Here is a 21,748-nt window from a genome sequence, read left to right on the forward strand (position 1 = left end):
GATATGGGCAGTCAGACTTTTAAAAGTCATGGGGAACTGTGGCATGCATGAATGAGCAGACTATATTTAGTGACAACTGTATTATAGGTTATTTTTAATGTTACTTCCTGCACTGTTGTCGAGAAGAGTAGGCTGGTACTGGTGGTGAGCAGGTGTGTATCCCGCTTACACCTCTGTTCTCTCCCTCCTCGAATAGATGGGTATGCCTTGCCAGTGAGGTTGCTAGTTAAATTGCTAGTTAGGGATACTCAAGATTCAATTCCTTAATCAATTTGGAGGGATTTTGCTTCATGCACCTTCTGCAGTTCATGCTGTTCGCTACAGAAGTGGCACAAACTGCTTCTGTAGCAAACTCATTTCATACCATATCTCATTTCATACCATAACTGTAGATGGAGAATTGAGTTGCTTCATGTTCTCTCCATTAGAAACATACAAAATCAAACTGATGCACACTAAAGTGCAAATATATTGGTCCTCACTTTGCAGATTCTTCTCTTCTCTGCAGTGAATCTCCTCTTACTGATCCTTTTCCAACTTGGGTGCTCTAGAGAACAGAGCCTATTAGGCTATGGCTGCTATTCCTTTGATTAAGCTGCAAGGAGTTGTCATTGCTGGAAGTAAAACTTATTTTTAGTAGCCTGCATGAAATGTTCAGCTTGTGTCTCAAGAAAAGGAAATTCAGTTGCCTAACTGATTATTGTCCATGTCTTCACTTCTAAAAGAAAAAAATATTACAAATTCTGGGGAAAATTTTAACAGCTTGAAATCACATAAAGAGGGGGAAAAAGTCCTTGTTAGTGGAGGTATTGCTCAACTGGTAACAGATCTCCTGGGGTTTTGTTTCTGATATATAATTTGGCAATGCTTCCCTAAAGCAGAGATGTCTTGCATCTTCACTATGCTTCAGCTAATTTTAGTGACAAAATGTGTTTATTCATATTGATGGTCCTTTGTGGGTTTTGGAGATAAGGAGGCAAAAAACTGTGAAGTGATAATGTTGAACCAGTCTAGAAACTGGCAGCTAGGAATGCAAGGAAGTAGAATGCTTGGTTTTGTAAACATTGCACTAAGTCCTCATTTCATAGATGTGGAGGAGGTAAATGTTGGCAAGGGAAGTGTTTCTGCCCTGGCTTTGTCCCTTTAATTATTCTGGTCCAAGCGTTTGGGTAGCCACAGAGCTTTATGCAGAAGCTATTTTGCATTATTTTATATATGGTGGTATTTAGGTGAGTTATTTCAATAGTTATTTTTTCACATTCAATTACATTTTTAATTCGTAGTTATCTCTACTGTGTATTCCTTCCTCTAATGAATTAACTGTGGTTGTGGTATGCAGCCTCCAGCGCATCTGTGATTGAACTTCTATTCCTTGGTATTCCAGAAGAGCTGCTGAAGAAACAAGAAGAAACTTGACATAATCATTAAAAATTATTATGCCTCTGAAGTGTCCCTTCTTTCAGTTAAATTCAGGGGTTCAACCTGAAACAAGCAGCAGCAGGTAGTTCTCTTTAAGTGATCCTTCCTCTAGAGAGGTATTTTTCTTCTAGTACCTGTTTTCTAATTTATGTTACAGTATAGTTCTACATCAACATTTTTTTCCTTATCACAGGTATTAAATTACCTCATTAAACTGAATTAAATTTTGAAATGAATCAGATGTTTGGGTCAAGCATCACAAAGCTTTGGGAACTTTCAATTCCTAATTAAAAGTTAGCTACATGTCATGCATTGCTCATTGCTTTCATTAATTTTCTCTGTAACAAAGGGGCCAATCTGGCTTTCATTGAAACTTGATGCAGATTTCTGGTGCATGTCAAGTGGAGTAGAATAAAGCTGCAAAGTAGTTTTTAATGGTAAGTTATAGTTGACTACCTCTCGATCGAAAGAGATAGTGTGCCTTTAAAAATAGGGCTATAAAACGCACTAGAAGGGAAGCATTATACAGCAGCTCAGATAAAACCAGATAAAAGTAGGTGGGTTTAAAGAACATGTGGTTGAAAGTAAAAACCAGTTTGAGGCAGTTGCTTGTCTTCCGCAGTTTGGGCTTTTTCTGCAAGTCTTCCTGGACACATTTGTATCTGCAATGTTGGGAGGGGAGTTGCAGCATGGATATTTTGACAAAAGGCGGACGAACAGAGATGCAGCAGTCTTGCCTCAGCAGTGAGCTACTGAGGGAGGGAGGGTCACCATCAAGATGAGTATGACTTCAAAAATAAATGTTTGTGTTCCTTTTAAAATTTGTCTCTGATCTTAGTTTGGCAATAGTCAATTTTATTTGCAAAACTGTCACTTTTACTGTCTAAATAAACATTTTGGTACAATTGCTACTGTCCTAATCCATCATATAAGAACTTTCATGCTGTTTGTAAGGGCTTTTGTGATGAGAGGGTGAAAACTGAGGGGAAAAATAGTAAGTTAGCTTCTTCTAGTGCTGCCTTTTTTTCATTTTAAAAATGATAAATGAGGAAGTTGTATGACCTCAGTAAAAGTCATAAGGAAGACCCTGTGAGCTCCCCAGAGGGCACAATAACTTTTTTGAGAGAATAAGAACTTGGAAAATAACTGTGCTGACAAGATGGGAAGATAGTAAGGGGATTTTCTTTGTTCATGAACAAATTTAACTTTCTTCTCCATAAATACAGTCCAGATGGCTGGAAAGTACAAGATGCTCCCAGGGGTTAGGGTGGAGGTTGGATGAGTTAAGCTTTGTAGAAGTCAAAATTGAACAAGTGAAATACAGAGTTAAAAAGAAAAGTGTAGGTGGTTTCTATTCTTTCTTAGTTTTGGAGGCTGGATGGAGCATTCCATGACAGTGATTAAACTGAAGACTATAAAGAGGCAATGTTTCTGTTCCTAATACCAGAATAAAGTAAGAAGAATATTGGTAAAAATCTGTTTTTCTTTCACCAGTGGAGTTGGTCAGTTTGTAAACAAATCATAATCTTCCAAATAAATAAGGGGTTTGGTACTTTGTAGATGAGGAAAAATATTTAAAGATATGTATGTGCACTGATAATTAGTAGTTTTGCAGCAATAGTGGCATCATGAATCCAGCTCTGGCTTTATGCATAGATTAATACTGGAAGAAAATAATACCATACATTTGAAGTTTATGTTGTGAAGCATCTTCTGATCATCTGTCCTCAGGCAGAGATTCCTCGTGGGAGGTTGTGCCGTGCCTTGATGAGACTGGGCGGGTTGCCTCAATCGCTTTTGGGAGTATGAGGAGAATCCTCTGCAGCCCCTCGAATCTTCAGCTGCAGGGCTTCATTTTTATTTCCACTCTTCTTGTTTTCAGGCACAGTATGAGGGAAGTTTAGACAGTCTCAGAAAGAGATGCAGAATGCCAGTAACCTTGCTGGAAATGCTCAGAGGTAATGTTGCTGAAGCAGAATTAGGAGTAACACTTCAGTTTCACAGCTGAAAGAGAAAACTGTGTGCTGTAGATCTGATAACTTAGAAATAAAAACAACATAGTACTAAAGGAAAAGATGAGATTAGAAACAAATCGGTTGTTGCTCAGGTGGTCAAAGCATCAAGTTATCAAGCATCACTTCTTAGTAAAAACACCCTGAATGGATGTTTTTTAGGAGTGAAGCGGCAAAGTTTGAAAAAACCATGCTGTGAAATGTAGTATGAGAGTGTGCTAGATCTTATTATATGAAAAGGTATGAGAAGACTCCCTATGAAACTTGTCCTGCTTTTTATTCTTAGGCATACCACTGTTGCTATACCAGTGCCATAACTGCAAATGTTTTTTTTACACGCAAGTCTAATGAGAATAGTGTATCAAATGCACATACGTGAGTGAGTTGGGAAGTTGGTCTTGTTTCCTTCTGTGAGAGATGGAGGCCAAGGGAGAAGAGGTCCTGCTCCCTGAAGTGCCCATTCCCTTCTGAAGCTTTGGTGCTGTAGTGGGTGTCTTGGGCAGAGCAGGAGGTAGATGGTCTGCATACAGCACCAAGAAGTTGCTTCCAATTATGTTTTTAATCACCTCAAATTTGCGAAAGTGTTCACTTGTGGATGTCAGATTGAGAATAAAAAAGGGCTAGGCAGGGCCACTTCCTAGAGGTAAACCAGTGTATTTATGATTTATAGGAAGTTAGCCAAAGCAGTATTTATGGGCACTTCTCATACCAAGCGCACACATGGTAGTGGAAGAGGAGGAGCAGGCCAAAGATGAAGTGTTGTAAGTGCAGGAGGTGGTGCTGAAAAACAAATGCAGAAGTAGGAGCGAAGCATGAAAGGAGGGAGCTGCAATGGGTGGAGCATGGGATTTCTTGCAACCATTAGCAGTCTTGGCATTTTTGAACAAGTGTGTATTGCTGAGGGTGGGATCCTGCAATCACTAGGTTGGAGTGATTGGAGTGGATGGTTTCTGGTGAGAAGCTGAGAGTAACTTGTGGCGTATGACATATTAGTAGGTGAAATCTGATGACAGTAATGAGGTTGTAGCAAAAGGTAATAAGTTGGACTTGACACTGGAAGACTGGTAGAAAATGAGAAAGATTTCTTCTCAGGGACAAGAAGAAAGCAGGAAGCCTGTGCTAACAAAAGGTGAGAAGAGTCATGCCAGACTTTCACATTTCCTTTTCTTTTTGAAAAGGAATGTAAGATTACTTTTTTCTTTTCTTCCAGTAGAGATTTCAAATCTCAAGAGTCTGAATACCAGAATATAAGTGGAGTGCAGCAAAAAAAAGTAGAGGGGGTGAAAATATTAGGGTGCAAGTTCAGGGGCATTAAATAGCAGCTGGAAAACGGTAGGTGGTTTTTTGTTCACAATTACCTGAATCTTGGACATAGCTTGGAAAGTATTTTGCTTAAATGCCTTGTGTGTAGCTTTAACATATACTTTTTCATTTTTCATAATAAAGGCTAAAGGAGCACTATCCACTGGCTTTTTGAAGCTGCAATTAGCACTTGTATTTTGTCAGTCTTGAAGTATGTGTCACCAAAAAAGATGCAATATATTAACAAATATGAATGAATATAGCTTGACTAATGCTGTTCTCAGTAGGAATTTCACCCCATTTTAAGGGGGCAAAGGGGCACAAGTATGCAGTGCTGAAATTATTTTCTTGAGGCCAGTTAGGATGACTGTTGCAGAGCTGTACTCGGCATCTGGATCCTTAAGACCATTTGGATGATTTCTGAAACTGCCATTTCCCACTGCTTGGACTGTATTTGTGTGAAAATTTAATAATGCAGCACTGAAAATACTCCATCTGAAACTTTTTACAGTCTTTCTGAGAAACTGTGATTAGAGCAGATATCAGACAGCAGCTATATCCTTTACAACACTGAATTGTTGAGCACTGAGCCTTTAGTAGTGGAATTTGTCAGAATGACAAAGGTGAAATGGAATAACAAGTATTATTATAAACTATAAACCATAAGGTAGGGTGAATTAGCATATTCATTTTCATATGTATTTAGTTCAGTCAGAAGTCATAATGATATTTCAGATATTCTTCAGTAGCTTTGATTTATAACACTTTTCTAAAATCAATCTCTGCTTCCTTATCAACACCAAAGCTTCCGCTGATTGTAGCGCCAGTTCAACTTGAGTATGAATGTTATGAGATTCTGCCCAGTAGTTTCTTGCCATTCTGAACATGCATCTTAATGCAGCAACTGTAGGAAAAATTAAAAATTAACACTTTAATGAAAACAAACAAATCATTTCTTGCATAGCTTGATATTACTGTGTTCTAATTGTGGAAATATGTGATGTGCTCTAACTACTTACTGCCTTGCCTTACAGTCTGCAGTTTGGGTTGCTCTCTATAGCATCAGCAGTAAGATTAAGCTGAAAAGCTTTTGGTGCATGCTTTTCTCTAGGATGCTGACGGTAATAAAAATAAATAGTTTATTGAGTAGTCTTCTAAATCTCAGCACAGATTTGGGCATATCAGATGATGTGGGTTTTTGGTTGTCTAGTTAAGATAATAACTGGAAAAATATTTTTTGCTATACTATTTGTAATTAAACCAAGCTGCTTCTTTGTATAATTTATGTCTAGATCTTCAGCATCATCTAAAAAGGAGGGGAAGGTTCATGTGTTTGTAACTTTAGAACAGTTGAATTCTCCAAGACCAAGAGTGTGCTGTGACGAAAGGTCAGCACTTTGAGAGTTCAGTGTGCATCTCTTGGGAAAAAAAGATCAAGAGATGCAATAGTTCAGTTAAAGCCTAGCTTGAAATTTTTAGCTTCCTGTTCAGTAACTCCTGGTAAATGGTGCTGTATGTGAAAATATTATGGGATTTGCAAGAGCTATTTCATCATTTATCATCTCAGAAGATTAAAGTACAGTATAGACACATTTCGTTTATGATGGTGACGTCTTCCTCTGCAGTGCCATTGGGATGAGTTTATTGTCAAAGCCTTGTGGCCCTGTTCATCTGCATGTGGGACACCCATGCCATATCCCAATCTACTTTTTGAAGAGCATGGAAGATTTTTGCATGGTCCCTCCTAAAAGGGGAATTCCAGAATTTGAAGTCTTGCAATTGTAAGCGTGGTTTCCTTGACTACCAGGGTAATAATCACTCTGTCATAGATTGGAAACACTCTTCCACACAAGCAAAGTCTTTTAACAATTCTATCTGAAGTTAAGACATTTGTCTGTCTCTTCTGCCATCAAAAATTCTTTACTTGTTTGGCACACTAACTCCATAAAGCTTTGTCTTTTATGGGTTTTGTTTGTTTTGGCTCTTCCTTCTGAAAACAATTTGGTCTTTGTAGCACATTTCAGTTTTGTTCTCTTTTTTTTGACTTGTTCCCCTTGCTTTCCTTCAGCTGCAATGGAGAGAATTAAGTACAGTTGTAGCCCTGATTAAAATCTTGGCCTAACTGAGTTGCAAATTTGCAATGACAGATATTTGTCAGAGTGTCGATGATTAGTACCTTTTAGGATTTGTGGTGCCTTCCTGAATTCTGATGATACTCTGTTTTTACCATTGCTTGACTTCATTTCTTCTCTTTTAGTCTTGAAGCTCAGCACAGGGTGTAAATTGCTTTCTTTCTGATAGTGACTTGTTAATTAGCTGTCAAGAAAATTCAATCCCTTTGTAAGGCCTGTCTTGCCTTTCCCTTGGGTTGTCTCCGATACTTGGTCTCCTCATGCAGGGTCTGAAGGCTGGTAGACTGTGAGTACTAAAAGTGCCATAGCCCATACCAATGCACCAACATTATCCGCTTCCCTGGGTGGGGATTCACAGTGTCAGTTGGCATTGCTCAAATGAACAGATTTCCTTACCTGCTTCTTCCACTTGGAAAGTTAAGTAACAACCCATGTTCTCATGCCAGTGCTCCTTGCTAGTATTGCCTGCCTTACTGTCAGGGAATGCTGCAGGACTGAGTCTTGTTACTGATGTACTGAGTTGTGCTTGGGGCTGGGGGTCTGTTTCTGGTTGATAGGGATGCTAACAGTATTTTTTGGAAATCCAACAAATGAGTAGAAATCAGAGTAGAAGAATTTTGATTAGATGATGGTGCTTGATAATAAACATAAGTGTTCTCTCTAACCTTCAGGAAATATATTCTTGTAAAGGCTCTCAGGTGCCGAGTTTTAGTAAAGATATCTTGTACCTCTGGTACACTTCTGTATCCTATTCTATCATCTATTTTGTATGCTGAGCGCTGAGAGTGGAAAAGATGGAAACATGGTTAGATTGTCGGTTGTTTCCAATGAAGAAATCTCTGTTTGGTGGAACTGTTTGCATTCCTGTGGTCAGTGGTATAAGGAAATACCATGTTATGAAAAATTCCCAATTGTTTCCTTAAGGGCTCTTAGAGTTGCACAATCTTTTGATGGTTTTGTTTGTTAAAAAAAAAATTAGTTGCCAGCTCTCTTCAGTTTGGAACTGAGAATTCTCTGAAATATTTACTAGGGCTTTGCTTTTTATACTCAAGGTTTGGATTCAAACCAGAAGTATATTTTCCTAATATATGCTGATCAGCCATTATAATACGAGCAGTTGAAGAAGATTATATTTTCATTCCAGGAGGTGTCTCTTTGGGATATCCCATCAGTTCCTTGACTATTCATCATTGTGATTACTCATAGTTTCTGGATGCAGCTTTTAAATGTTGATTCTCTGAGCAGGGGAGAGCTAGCTTTTAAATAACCCAAGTGGCTTTTGCACTTTAATCCTCAAGAAGAGAAATGGTATCTCTGACACACAAATCCTTTTGTCCTACAGGCTGAAGCCCTCATTTAACATTTAATTTGTACTTGCATTTTCAATATCCTGTTCGGATTTGTGTAATATGTCTGATTTTTGACATACGCATTAATTCAGATATAGTCCAAAAATTTTTGAAGCTGTTCATATTCGATATTTGTCTTACTGCTGTCATATCTTGAGTTAAAATCCATCTCTTCCTAATTTATTCATCCAAGAATGTCTTTCAGTTCTTATTTTCCCTGATCTGGGAGCTGGCTTTGAGTTGGTTCTTTACTGTGTGACTATTATTTCTTTTCAGATTTTCTTTTCCCCATTCTTGATACAATCTGCATCCTTTGTTACTGGATGTCTAATTTTATTTTGACCATAGAGGCATTTAATTAATGAGTAAGAGCTGAGAATATGTCCTAAACAATGCTAAGTGCAGTGAAGACAACTGCTGGTCAGTGCCTGTGTCAAAAGAGTTTCTTGCTCATACTCGAGGCATGGGTGGAGTAGGATGAAAAGACCCCGAAGGATTAAGCAGAGTGAATTGGGTCATGGCACCAAATGGCATAGTAGTTTCACAATTGTTGAGGGTTTTTTGTTGTTGGGTTTGGATTTTTTTAATAATGAGAATTTTTAATTGGGGAGGGAGGAAGAGTTTGTGAAAGCACATTGAGTGATACTAGGGAGAAGGAACATGAAGAAGAAAGGGATTGTAGCAAGGAGCCTGTGATAAATGGTAGAAAAAAATTGCTCAAAAGCATATGATGCTTGGAGTGTCACAGTTTGTGGCTTCAGCTCTTTCCCCCACTGCCTCCTTTTGCTGAGAGCTGTAGGGTCTCCATCTTCTCCAGCACCCAGAGGTGGGGTCCCAGCCAAGCCAGCTGGCCATCGCTCACCTGGGGCTCCACTGCCCCCCCTGGGAGAGAACAGTGCTGTGCAACTCCAGGGAGGCTAAAGTAGTGCTAAACACCATCATAAATGGGTACCTCTACGTTCTGCCAACCAGTCCTACTGGACCCAGAGCTGACAAAATTAGAGAGAATATTAAGTTTTCATGTCTGAGAGTAGTCTGTTGATGCCCTCTAGAAACAGTAGCTGCCAGCCTGCAAGACGGGATCTCTTCTTGCGGGTGATGGCTATGCTTAAAATAACATGTCAAGAACTTGCATAGAAATAGCATTTCCTTATCTCTAGCAGTGTCAAGTAGATGAAAAATAAACCGTAGTCATGCCAAGAATAAACAGTCACGTTAAAGTGTTTAAATTCTTGACGCTGTGAAGGGCTCCTGCTCTAACACGACATTTTGATGCCAATACACTTCCTCCTCTTTCCCCAGTCACTGCCATCGCTTTGTGTGCTCTGCCAGGGAGCAGTTGGCAGGACAGCAAAATAAGCAAACATGCCCAAGCCTCACACAGAGCACCTGGCTGGAGCCAATTCTGCCCCCTAAATCCATATTTCTGTCAGGTTTAAAAGTAGATGAAATATTTTTGTGGCTGTCTACCTCTGTTGATAGTGAATATAAGTACATTGTTCATTCCTAAATACAAACTTACTGAAAATAATGCTATGTTTATGGCAACATTTATTTTTCAATTGAGTAAGGAATGGACTTACTGTGACAAAGTAAATCAGGGAAAATAGGCAACCTGAGCACACATACAATAACATCTTGTTTTAACTGTGATTCTCTCGGAAGTTTTGGTTTTTGCTTCAGAGTATCTTGTGACAATAATGTCTTGGAGTAATTTTGTATAATTCTACTCGCTGCCTTTTTGTTCACACTGTTTTTTCAGAAGTCAGTTCTTTACTGCTGAACTTCATAAAGAACACTGAATAATCCAGCCTCTAGGGATGATGAGGAATGGTATATCCATCCAGCCTGCTGAAATGTTGAAATTGGTGAAGTATTTGTAGTACAATATACAGAGAAGACCTAAACAGTAATGCTTGAGGATACTGTATTGAAGTCATGAAAGAGTAAAAAAGGAAAAGCTGGTGATGGTTGAAAGAGGCTGTTATAATCTGATGAATAAAAATGGGTTAACAGGTTGGTAAGAAGTACTGCCTGTGCCCGATGGTAGGCTGAGCTCTGTTTTCACAGTGCATAAAATGTCTAATTTACAGTGTATAGATCTTAAAAAAAAGAAAATATAGCATATGTTTTGTATGCATGTATGAAATCAAGGAGTCTGGCCCTCATCCTTCAGGAAATAACTGCTTTTCCTTAGAGGAGTGGTTGAGGGAAAAGGGAAGATGATGGAAATAGATTTGTCAGGTTTGATTGAAGATAACGTATGCTCAAAGACTAAGAAGACAAAAGATGATAGAAATAAACAATTGGTATTTTATTTATTCATTTTACTTTCATGTTAGATGAAGGTAAGAGGAAAACCCATAGCTGCTCAGCGGTGGGAAAGAGTCAGAGCAAGGCTGTTGTTTCCTTATGAACTTTGCACACCAGCAGTTGTCAGCCTTCAAAGAGAGGTATTGTGTTCCTTTCTCTGGCTCCCCACTCGGCAGCATAGCGGCTGCTCTACAGTTCAACTTCTGGGCTAGAAGAGGAATTGTGGATTGTAGCTGTTATGTTGTATTTTAAAAATGCAGCAGGTAGGCTGGATTTTACTTTCTGATTTGTAACCCGGTGTGCATGAGACAAAATGGTGAGATGCCAACTACGCAATCTGAAATGAGTCTTCCCTTTGAGGTTTTTATATCTAATATGAAAAACGTGTTATATGATAACAAAGTAAAATGAAATTCGATTAAATATTCTGAAAAAGAAAGAAACTAAATTTGTGTTAATGCTTTCTTAAGTTTTAAGTGTACAGTATATTCCAGTAATATTGAAAAGCCTACCAGGAGTCAGTAATCTTTCTTCTGTTTTACAGGTCAACTACATTACTAGAGCAGAGAGAGCTGTGGAAAAAATCAAGGTACCTAAAACACTTTACTGTCTGAATTCTTGGCTGTCTTGCTTGTCATTTAGTGTGATGATTTTAAGGAGGAGGAGGGGTCAGTTCCCCTCCTCCTTTGTCAAACTGCCACTTCAAAGTGGTTTTATTAAAAAACATGGACAAAACCCCCCACAATAACTTTAATCTCATTAATGTTGTGTGAAATACCTTTGTGGGATGAAATTGTACTTCAGCTTTGGTGCCTGTGCAAGAGTCTGAACAACACTGCAATAATATTTGCTTTAGATATGTAATGGAACTTCTCATGTGTAATTTTCTACCACTCTGAGGTGGGTATTACCTATTTGTACAACTGGGTACATTGATCAGCTGATAAGTATCATCAAAGATGAGTGAATGTGGTGCTTCCAGTTTTGACATTCATCACAGTAATTAGCAGACTTCAGCATGTTATTAAACCATTAAATGTACAGTTCCTAAAGATGCAAAAGGAGGAGTATGAAGACAAAGAAACCTGAGCAGTAGCCTATATTTTACAAGTGAGGAATTGAGGGGTTTTTCTACCTTTTTCAGATGTTTTTGACTATTATGTCTTACAAATGTTACTGTGGTATAGCTAGAATATATTGTGTTGTGGTCTTCATTTTTATAATAATAGGCAGCACACATTCTTGCAGTGCAGTCTTTTAGGAATTATAGTGCCTCATATCTGAAGGGGTTTTCTTTCTACCAGTGTTTTCTACAGCTCCCCAGTCCTTGATCAAAATACGACAGTGTTACAACTTAAGGTTTTCATGCCTGTTATGTAACTAAAAAGATTATATTAAAATAATCCTGTTGCGAACAGCTGGCTAGAATTCTTTTGGGGAAATATTTTTGAGTTAGAGAAAGTTTTTTCTCCTTTATTTGCTGTGAAATATTACCCGTGAAATGCGACACGTACCCTGCAAATGCAACAATGAGGCAGAGAAAGGAAGGAGTTAAAACGTTATCACTATCAAAATGTAAAGACAATGGCTTTTATTAATAAAAGCTTACTGCATACTTCTGTACACTCCAAATTGAATAGTGCTGAGCTGCCTTCTTCCACTAAGAGTGCAAGAAATTGTTACTTGTGAGCAATGGTTCAAGCTTTCTGCCCAGTTGAGGTAATGCTAAGTTTGCATATTTTTAGCTGTGTATGTTGCTCATGCAACACATGCAAAAACAGTTTGCTACAGATAAGAGTACAGTTGATATAGAATTACTTTCTCAAATTTTTACTTCTAATACAGCTTTTAGAGACTGGTTATATCAAGCATTTATCTTTGCGATTGAGGAAAAAATAATGGGTGTTCTTGATTGGTGTCTTCAAGAGTGTGAGAATTTCAAAGAAAGAGCAGAGCAACTCACAGTGCTGGCAAAAATTACACTTACATTGCAGGTGATACATAACTTCTCAGGTTAGTTACTTGCACAGAACTGAAAATAGAGGAGAGAAATCATGTCCCAGAGTGAAATAGTGATATTGGCAGTGACATGTTCATTGATAATGCCTTTCATGAAAAGGAACAGGGTAACTTCTTGGTCCTTTGACTTTTGCTTTAAGATCATCCAGGTGATCACTTCCACCTTTAAATTGAGGGTTTCTGTGATGTTGTTTTCCTGGGATCTTGGGAGACTGACTGCAGTACACGGAGCCCCAGCGTGGCTTCATTCCCTTTGGTGCTGGACTGGCCTCTCCTGAAGGCTCCTGGTAAGATGAGAAGCTGGCAGAAAGCATAAAAAGGAATTCATGTGTGGCTGGAAAAAAGATACAACAGAGTCTCAGACTTTTTATCTGGCGTCTCCAGTGCTGAAGGAGAGGTTTCTATCTCTTTGCCCAATTTAGACAAGAGATTTTACTTCAGACTTTTTTTGCCCCTTACTGTGCAAAACCTGTCAGATTCTTTTCCTGACACTTTCTCCCCTGTCAGTCCCTCAGAAAGACTTCAAAAGAGATTTTTCCCTATTGCAAAAGGAACCAGACGTGGCCTTTCTTACTCACCCTGCATTTGAAGCATTGATAAGTAACATGTGGCTGGCTCCAAACTGCAGACTTTCCCAGCCATTTAGGAAAACACTGTTAATAGTTAAGTTTTAAAATAAACTATATGATTGTTCTTCCTTCTTTGCAATTGCTCTTTTGTGTAATATGTCCCAAGAGTTTTGATTCTTTTCTGTCTTGAAGCAGTCAGAATTCACTACTGTCTTTCTGATTAACATATATTGAAAAGGAATGTCACATTTTAAAAACTTTTCCATATGGGAAGGGTTTCTTTATTCATAATCTGTGTCATGCTGTTTAAGCTGTAACTTTTTTTCTTTAATACCTTTGGATCATCACTGTTTGGAACATTTATTTCAGGAGTACCCTAGCAGAAAGAAAAACATTATTTTTAAAACTTGAGACAGAGTAAGAGGAGCCTGGAATTGAAATCCACTGTCTTGCGTAATTGTTTAAACCTGCTATGCAGTTTGGCAAAGGTACAAACTGAGAGGTCTCTTCCATAAAATGTAGCTGGGGCTTCATCTTCAAAGACTGGGTATGCCTGAGGACAGCCTATGGTCCTTTTAATAAGAGTAGAGCTCACTTGAAAGGCAAGGGTGCAGATGAAGAAGAATGTAACCTGGGGGTTTATGAGCTTATTCAATAACTCCAATCTGATGCATCACATCGTAACGATGAAGGAACATGGTAAAACTGCTCTTTTATCTCCTGCTTTAAGGAACAGTCTAAAAGCAAATGGTACAAAAATATACTGAGATGGAAGATTAATCCAAATCTGTGTTCAAATTTATCACCTGAACTGATTTTTACTAAAAAATAATAAAAATCCCAAGCTCTTCCTTATAATAAAGAACGTTAATGTATCCATTTAACCTGGTTAAATAAAATTCAGTGTTGGCTTTTAGCTGTTGGCCAAGCTGTACTCCCTTCAGCCTCTATTGTCCCACACAGTTGATGTGAAGAGAGCTGAGACCTTGAACTGTTAAAATATTCAAGGAACCTGTTGGGGCCATTTTGTGAAACCATCTCACAAAATTCTACTTTAAGCTTCAGCAGGCTTGTAAAGTTGATTTTTTTTTTTTTAATGCTTTTATGATGCCTTTTGCTGATATGAAGCCCACTTGTACACCCCTGTTAGCATTACTTATTTTGTTAGAAAAGACTTTTAAAATTCCCTTACACATAGTACTGAGGAAGAGGTCATGGTACGGCAAAGTAGGGCAGTTACCAAAGTATTTTTGCATATTGCCGATGAGAGTTGACAAAAATTTTTGTCTCTACCCTAGTTAAAATGTCAGTCCTTAGTGTCCTGTTCCTCTCTGCATGGACACACACGTGGTACGGGGATGTACTGTAGCAGCACTGATGAAGGTCATGTTTCTAACCAGGCTGCTGTAATTTTTGTGCTTTTGAGCCCCTGGGCTTTTGAAGACTAGAGAGAGGCTAGATGTTGTCTGTGGGACTATTTTAAGCAAGCTCTTGAGTGCTTCCCCACCCCCCCCCATCTTTCGGCACGTCTCCATTTTCCTACCAACCCTCACCCTTCTAGTCCAGCAAGGAGGAATTGGAATGAATATTGTCTGAAAATCCATTTAGGCACACCCCTTCCTATGCTTGAGCAAGGGAAACTGCTTAATGAGTGTTTACTCCTGGATATATAGCATTTCATGCAAATGTGGAAAGATTATATTCTCTGTCGTCTGTCAGCTACCAGCTCTGACTGAACCATACTTGAACATCCTAAAGGCCTGGGATCCTCCTGGTAAATGTGACTCTTGTCCCTTTTGAACCCCATGGTCATGGTGTACTTTCTTACTTTGGTCAGTGTTTTAATTGGGGCCATTTAGGTCGCCCAGGTGGGGCTCTTCAAATATCAGTGACTCTAGATAATCCTGTCTGCATGAAAAATGAAATAGAATATGTGATACAAGTATATTTCTGCTTCAAATGTCTGTTTCCAGGAAATATTCACAAAAAGAAGTTGGTCTTGCAGTCTGATAACAAAAACAAAATTAAACACACAGTTGGGCTCATGCACATCTCATAAAATCATGTAATCTGATACCTCGTTCTCTACAGTGAATCAGTTTGAAGCTTTTTTGTTCCTAGCATGAGAAGTTTCAGTGCAAGAGAGTCAGAGTCTTTGACTTAATCTTCTCACTAAATATTTATAGTTGCAAATGGTAAGATTTGTTCATGCTGTATCTGCACTCTGCGTTTTTTCTCATTCAGATTGGAAAAAGATAACTACATTCGTCATGGAGACAGTTGTATTTTTCTGGAGTCCTTAATTTGTTGGACTCTTTCTTTCCTGTTGAGGTGAAGAAACTTTCTGGAACTCAGTTTCTGTTTGCTTGGCTGGTGCCAACCCTGTCCTGTACTGGACGTGACAACAGTGCTGTATCTCCTCCACCTCTCCAGCCTTCCCTGCTGGGGGTGGTGCTCATGCTGAACTGAGCTGTTCGCTGGGACCAGTTGCATCAAAGCACTGGAGCTCTGCCCAGATACTCATAAACAAATGAAATACAATGTGGGATATATATTGTGCAAACTAAAGTAATCAAAGAGAATATTAAAAAAAATATATATATCCTGTTTATTTCTACAGTTGTTGCCTTTCTTCTGAAAAATCACTTGCTTGTGTGTAGCTCCTGTTGCTTTATTACATATGTGAAAGAGTATTGTGGCTGTTGATTGTGTTTTTAACTATTATTTTTAAAACACCATGAATTTCAACCCAGATAGCCATTACAAATTAGAACCTGGTTCTCTGTATCCTCAGCACCAAGCTGATGATTGTCTTGCCTCAAAAGAGCCAAAGCCAAGGTTTCTCTGGTATGATCACACTGAGCTTGAGCACTTGCACTGCCTCTCTCGCTGTGATGGGAAGCTGGAGAAGGAGAGCTTAGTAGTTGAGGATGAGGCTTTTAAAGTAAAACAGGTAAGCATCACCCTAGGATACTTGCAGAATTGCTGCTGCTCTGTGGTCCATAGTAGTAAGGAAGGCTTATCCAAATATGCGGCCTTTATATATTTATTATATATAATATCATGCAGCCTTTTAAAATGTGCATTGGTTGTTTGAAGTTAAGATTCTGCTTCCTCAGACATGGTGCTAATCCTTGGGTTTGTGCAGAATTTCTCTAGATGTTACTTCTGTTGTGGATTTAGGGCAAAGACATTCAGGGTTTCCCAGCCAGCATATCTTTTGAAGGCATTATTTTAATTACATTAAAATCCTGTATTATTGGTGCTGCCCTTCTCTCTCCTCAAGTGCCTGGAATGTGTTGAAGAGTGCTGGATTGCTCTTTGCCATTTTCCCTTTCTGATGCCCCTGTCATGGGAACAGCTTGCTGGCAGCAGATAAGTTTCTGTATCTCGTTCCCTGTCAAATTCCCCGGTCCGTGTGATAAAGCAGTTTCATGCAAGGCAGAAGGAGGCAGAGGACAGCATTCATGTAAAGTCTCTGATTGCAGCAGGGGTCAGAGTAGCTTGGTGGACATCTCCAGAAGGAATTGTAGGGAACGGGTGCTGCCAAACAGAGAGAAGCACTGGAGCTCTGGAGTTCACCAAACAAAAAACTTGTCATTTTTCAGTTGACACAAGCAGGATGTTAAGAGTACAGATTGTGTTATCCAATCCTGTTAATTATGAATTAATGAAGAACAACTCTGCAAAAAAGAGTTGATACTACAATTATTCAGTAGCTCGTGACATGGTGATCAGATTTTCAGCTCTTTCTACGTGATGCTGGAATTAAATCCGAAAATGTTGATTCAGAATTGCAGAGTGGCGTATTTTAAATCAGTAAGCTTATAACTACAGGAGAACAGATCTAGCTTAAAGTTAAATACTGTTTCTAAAGGGCAAAATCATTCTGTTTTGCTAGCATTATAACTATTATGGGACTAAATATGTCACCCTATCTCTACCACATTGTACTTAAGTTTTTTTAATTGCTCCTTAGCTTAGGAGTAAGTGTTGTCCTTGATGGCTTAAAAATGCCAAATGTTTGTGAGCATAAAAAATATGGAGCTACGTGTATATCAGCTCCTCACTGTGACTTTACAGTGGAGATTTTTGGGGTTTTATCCAACCTAGTTTGGTTTGGCTTTGTTCATAAGCTGAGTGGAGTGAAAGAGGAATAAGTGTTTAAAATTGAACTTTTTCCAAAGTAGTTTAAAGCTTTAAAACTCTCCCACTCAATACTGATTTAATAATTTCAACAACAGTGTGTGTTTTTAGGTTTTTATTTTTTTCCCTTCGCTCATTGAACTGTATTCAGTAATGATGACTCCTTAGCAAATGTTGATATTTAGAAAGTCAGTTTAATAAACATAGAGCTTTTTGTTTCCCCTCTGCTGAAGCTGGTTTTACTTCTTAACAGTTTAGCTGTAATAACATGAGGGTTTTCTCTGTCTGCTAATGACCAGTGACTCTTCATAGAAAAGAATCTATTAAATGTGAAACTAGTTTTAAGATTTGCCTTAGTTGTGTACCTTGGCATGTCGGGTTAAAACGATGTCAGTCGAGTTATTTGCAACTGATGTTCTCTTAATTCTGTTTCTTCTGAAGGGCTTATGCTGTTAACTCAGACTTTCCAACACTACAGTCTTTGCTGATTATCAGTGTGGAGTGCTAGGAAATGTGACTTGTGTTGTTGTCATCTTTAGGCTGAGGAGAGTCTTGGTTGAAGGGGGATGGGGGTAAAAAAATCGCTAACGTAGTGTGAGTCTGATTTCTTTATGCTTTGCGCTCGGGAACTTTTTTCAGTGATCAGTAGTTGCTGCTGTTGCCCAGCGCCTATGCCTTAACATAGAGATGTGCAGGGTTTCATGTCTAACAGTTCAGTTTGAAGCTTGTCTGTGGAGGTAATTGGAGTAACCTATAATTAGTTCTCTTCATTTTAAGTTCAATTTATCCATGTTTCTGGATTAACAGCAGTGCAGCTACACAAATCAGTGAGTGTTGATTGCTGAATCAAACGTGTTTATTCTCAGATAACCATCTTTAAGAATGGCACTAGACTATTTATACTTGACATAGGCTGTAATTTAAGATTGAGTTAATTCTTCTAAGCAGCTAAATCAGTCAAGCCCCCAAATATTACTGAAACAACAAAGCAAAGCCATTTGTTTGCATTCTGTTTGCAGTCTTTGACTGTGTGTTCCTTAAAAAGAAATAATTATGAAACACATGGTATTATGAAACATATTGTAACTCACGAGAGTTCCAATCCTGGTTATAATACATTGAACAAACTACCCTGAGGTTTAGAGTAGTAACCTACCATGAAGGCGTGGAAGGAGGTAATTTCATGAGCATTTTCTTCCTCCGAAGGAGAAAGTCTGTCAATACCAGTCTTAAAGTTTGTAGAAGTCAGTAACTTCAGCAAATATTAGTGTTGCTTTCAGTACATTGGTGTATGGGGTCTGGGATAGCAAAGCTGGTTCTTACCTGACTCCCAATAAGTATGTTCACATGGTTGAACTGAAAGTTCAATGGTAGCATCTGACCCAGGGAACTGAACACTGCAGTTCCCATGACAGACTTCTGCCTTTGCTAGTTGTAAAAGTGAGAGTGCTTTTTATAAGGAAGTTGAAGCTTTCAGGTATTAAACCAACTGTTTAAAGACTCTGAATTAGAAGCCAGATAAAATATATACTATCTATCAAAGACTTCCAACTTTTTTTTTTGTTGCTACTTTTCATTTGTAAGAGGTAAGAAGGGGTTTATAGCAGAGTTAAGGAATCTCTTAGAAACAAGGAGACATCTTTCAAAAGTTGAAGTTTTCTCCAAAGAAAATAGAAAAGGGAAAAAAAAAATCCCTTTCACAAATTAAATTTTAAAGTATAATAAGTCTGGCCAAAAGATATTCTGAGAAACAATTTGCTAAAGATATGAGAGCCTACAATAAATCATTTAAATTGAATCATTTCAAGTACATCAGAAATGGATGTCCTGCCAGACAGACTGGAGAGCTGATAGATGACTGAAGTGTAAAAGAAGTGCTCAGTGAAGATAAGGAGCAGAATGAAAGCTAAATCATTTGTATCCCAGTTGACTTTCCTGGGAGATTTTAATGCAGGAGCTTCACTTTGTAGGTCATGTTTTGAGAATTGGTCTCAAATTGAAATGTTGGTAGAAAAGATTTTTAGAACCTAAAAAAAAAAAAAAAAAAAAAAAAGGCAAATTGCCAGGAGTAGATAACATTTGCCCAAGAGATCTTAAGGTAACTGCATGTGACAACACTGATCTGGCAACTGTGATCTGTTACTGCTGCAGGATCAGAGGCAGGAAAATAGGCAAACACAATTTCAGTGTATTAAAAGCATTCCAGAAATAGTCAGGGTACCACAGACCAGCAGGTCTGTACAGGCAAGTTGGTGTGTTTCATTAGGAACAAAGACCACAGAATTGGTAAACATGTGAGCATATATGATTTATCTCATGATTTGAGGAAAGCACACACGTACATTTCAAATAGATGGCCTTTAGCCTTATGGTGGGACATGCAGTTCATTGGGGCTCTGTCCTCTCCTTCAGGTTGCAGAATGGAAACTGCCAGTGGTTTCAAATGCAAGAAAAACAATCATTTGTTCTGTAATCATGTAACCTTATGAAAAATATACTTACTTAATAACCAGAAACTGTATACTATTGTGATGGTTTGACCTTGGCTGAATGCCAGGTACCCACCAAGTCACTCTATCTCTTCCCCCCCTTCCCCCTTTTTCTCAAAGGGCAAAAAGCAGGGAAAGAAGATAGGAAAAAACCAACCCTTGTGGTAAAACAAAAGCAGTTTTAATGTAAGCAAAGCAAAGGTCCACGTGTGGAAACAAAAAGAAAACAGATTTATTCTCTACTCTCCATTAACAGGTGATGTCGGGCCTTCTCAGGAAGCAGGGCTCCGATATGCGTAGTGGATGCCTCAGACGACCAAGGGTCACACACCCCCCCACCCTTCCTCCTTTTTCCCAGCTTTATACTTGAGCAGACACCATATGGTATGGAATATCCCTTTGGTCAGTTCGGGTCAGCTGTCCTGGTTCTGTCCCAAGATCTTCCCTACCCTGTCCCACTGGGGGGGGGGGGTGGGGGGGGTGGGGAAGTTGGAAGGACCCTTGGTGCTGTGTAAGCACTGCTCAGCAGCAGCCACAACACCAGGGTGCTATCAACACCCTGCCAGCTCCCAACATCAAACACAGCACCGTGAGGGCTGCTATAGGGGAAAACCGATTCCAGCTCAGCCAGACCCAGTACAACTATATAGCAATGTAACTTTTTGTTAAATTAGGTGGATGTCAATAAATAATTGGATGATAACAAATAGGGGACTGAAATTACCTGTATTGTGTCAGGCACACTAAATGACCAATACGTAGTCAAAATCTGTCACTGCTGACATCCATTAATTTAGATGTAAATGTTTGTTCAGTTTTGGTCAAATTCTGACCGCCAGATGTAGCTGGAGCTTAGTTTGTGGTGAATGTGCCATGGTCAGTAAGTAGATTCCTATGAAATCTGCCAGGTCTGAATTTTCTCCTGTCCTGCATCCAGTCTAACTCATGCCAATCACGTATGGTGTGACTTTTTTTTTTATTTTGCATTCCTGATAACACACACTTCTTGGTAAGAGGATACAAGGTGAAGGAGGTATTGTGTCATCCTGGCACCAGATACAAGGGTTCAGGAAGAAAGATTCTTTGGACTAATAGTGGCTTCATGCAAGTTTTTCCATGGATACAGCCTCTTTAAGGTGTTTAACTTTGCATGTAGACTGAATACATTTTAAGTTGCTTCCTAGTAGTTCTTCATAAGTGTACGAATTCATGAACTGAAAGAGGAAATGGGCATTTTATGAACTTCACTTTTTCTGTAAAAGAGAAAAATACCTGATTAAAAGAAAGAGCGGTTTGATACACTTGGTTTGATGATGTTTCCCTTGAAGGAGTAAAGAGCTGCACAAATCAATATATCTGTGTGCTGTGAGGATTTTTTCAACTACTTATCATCCTGAGCAGGAAGAACTTGCATTTCACCAATTCTGTGTAAAGTTGCTGATGACCTGTGTGTGTTTGAAAAGACAAGTAACTGTGGGGAAAAATATCTGATTTGTGTAAAAAATTTTAATACCTTCATGATGGTGAAATAGCTTTATGATGAAACAGATTTACTAGAGCAGCTGAAAGACCTTTTGCATGTCAGCTATATACCAATTTTGTACCAAGGAATCATAAAATGAGGAAAGGTTACTAAAGAGGTCAAGTTACTTCCACAGAAACACTTTCTTTGACCATATCCATAGGGCTTTGTGGAGATAGACTGTAGGTAAGTTTGTGCTATTTTCTTTAAAGCATAAAATACCAAGTTTGCACCGCTGTTGTTTTGCACTTGTTGTGTCATATGGAAGAAAGCATATGTTTGTAGGTGGGTATTTGCATGATTTAGAGAAGTATTCAAAAATCCTTTCATCTTCACGGTAACTTACAATGTCGCGTGTTTGCCATGAATCATGCCAATTCAACCCCAGATCATCTGGCTGTCATATAAGGAGGTGAGCTTAAATTAGCTTTTACCAAGTATATTTCAGTGCAGCGCATTCAGTACATTTCACTGCA

At 38.7% G+C, this 21,748-nt stretch overlaps 1 protein-coding gene across 6 annotated transcripts in view; it reads left to right on the forward strand.

Moving 5' to 3' along the window:
* Positions 1-21,748, forward strand: part of ADD3 (adducin 3) — a 103,826-nt gene that overhangs the window by 23,908 nt on the left and 58,170 nt on the right. For 4 of the 6 annotated variants that reach the window (XM_074907692.1, XM_074907691.1, XM_074907700.1 and 1 more), the window contains exon 2: positions 11,072-11,116. The exons of the other annotated variants lie outside the window; for them this stretch is intronic. The gene's annotated coding sequence lies outside the window, so the exon portion shown is untranslated. The remainder of the gene's footprint in view (positions 1-11,071; positions 11,117-21,748) is intronic. 6 annotated transcript variants of the gene reach the window in all.

This window comes from Athene noctua, chromosome 5 (genome assembly GCF_965140245.1).
Source record: "Athene noctua chromosome 5, bAthNoc1.hap1.1, whole genome shotgun sequence".
NCBI classification, from domain to species: domain Eukaryota; kingdom Metazoa; phylum Chordata; class Aves; order Strigiformes; family Strigidae; genus Athene; species Athene noctua.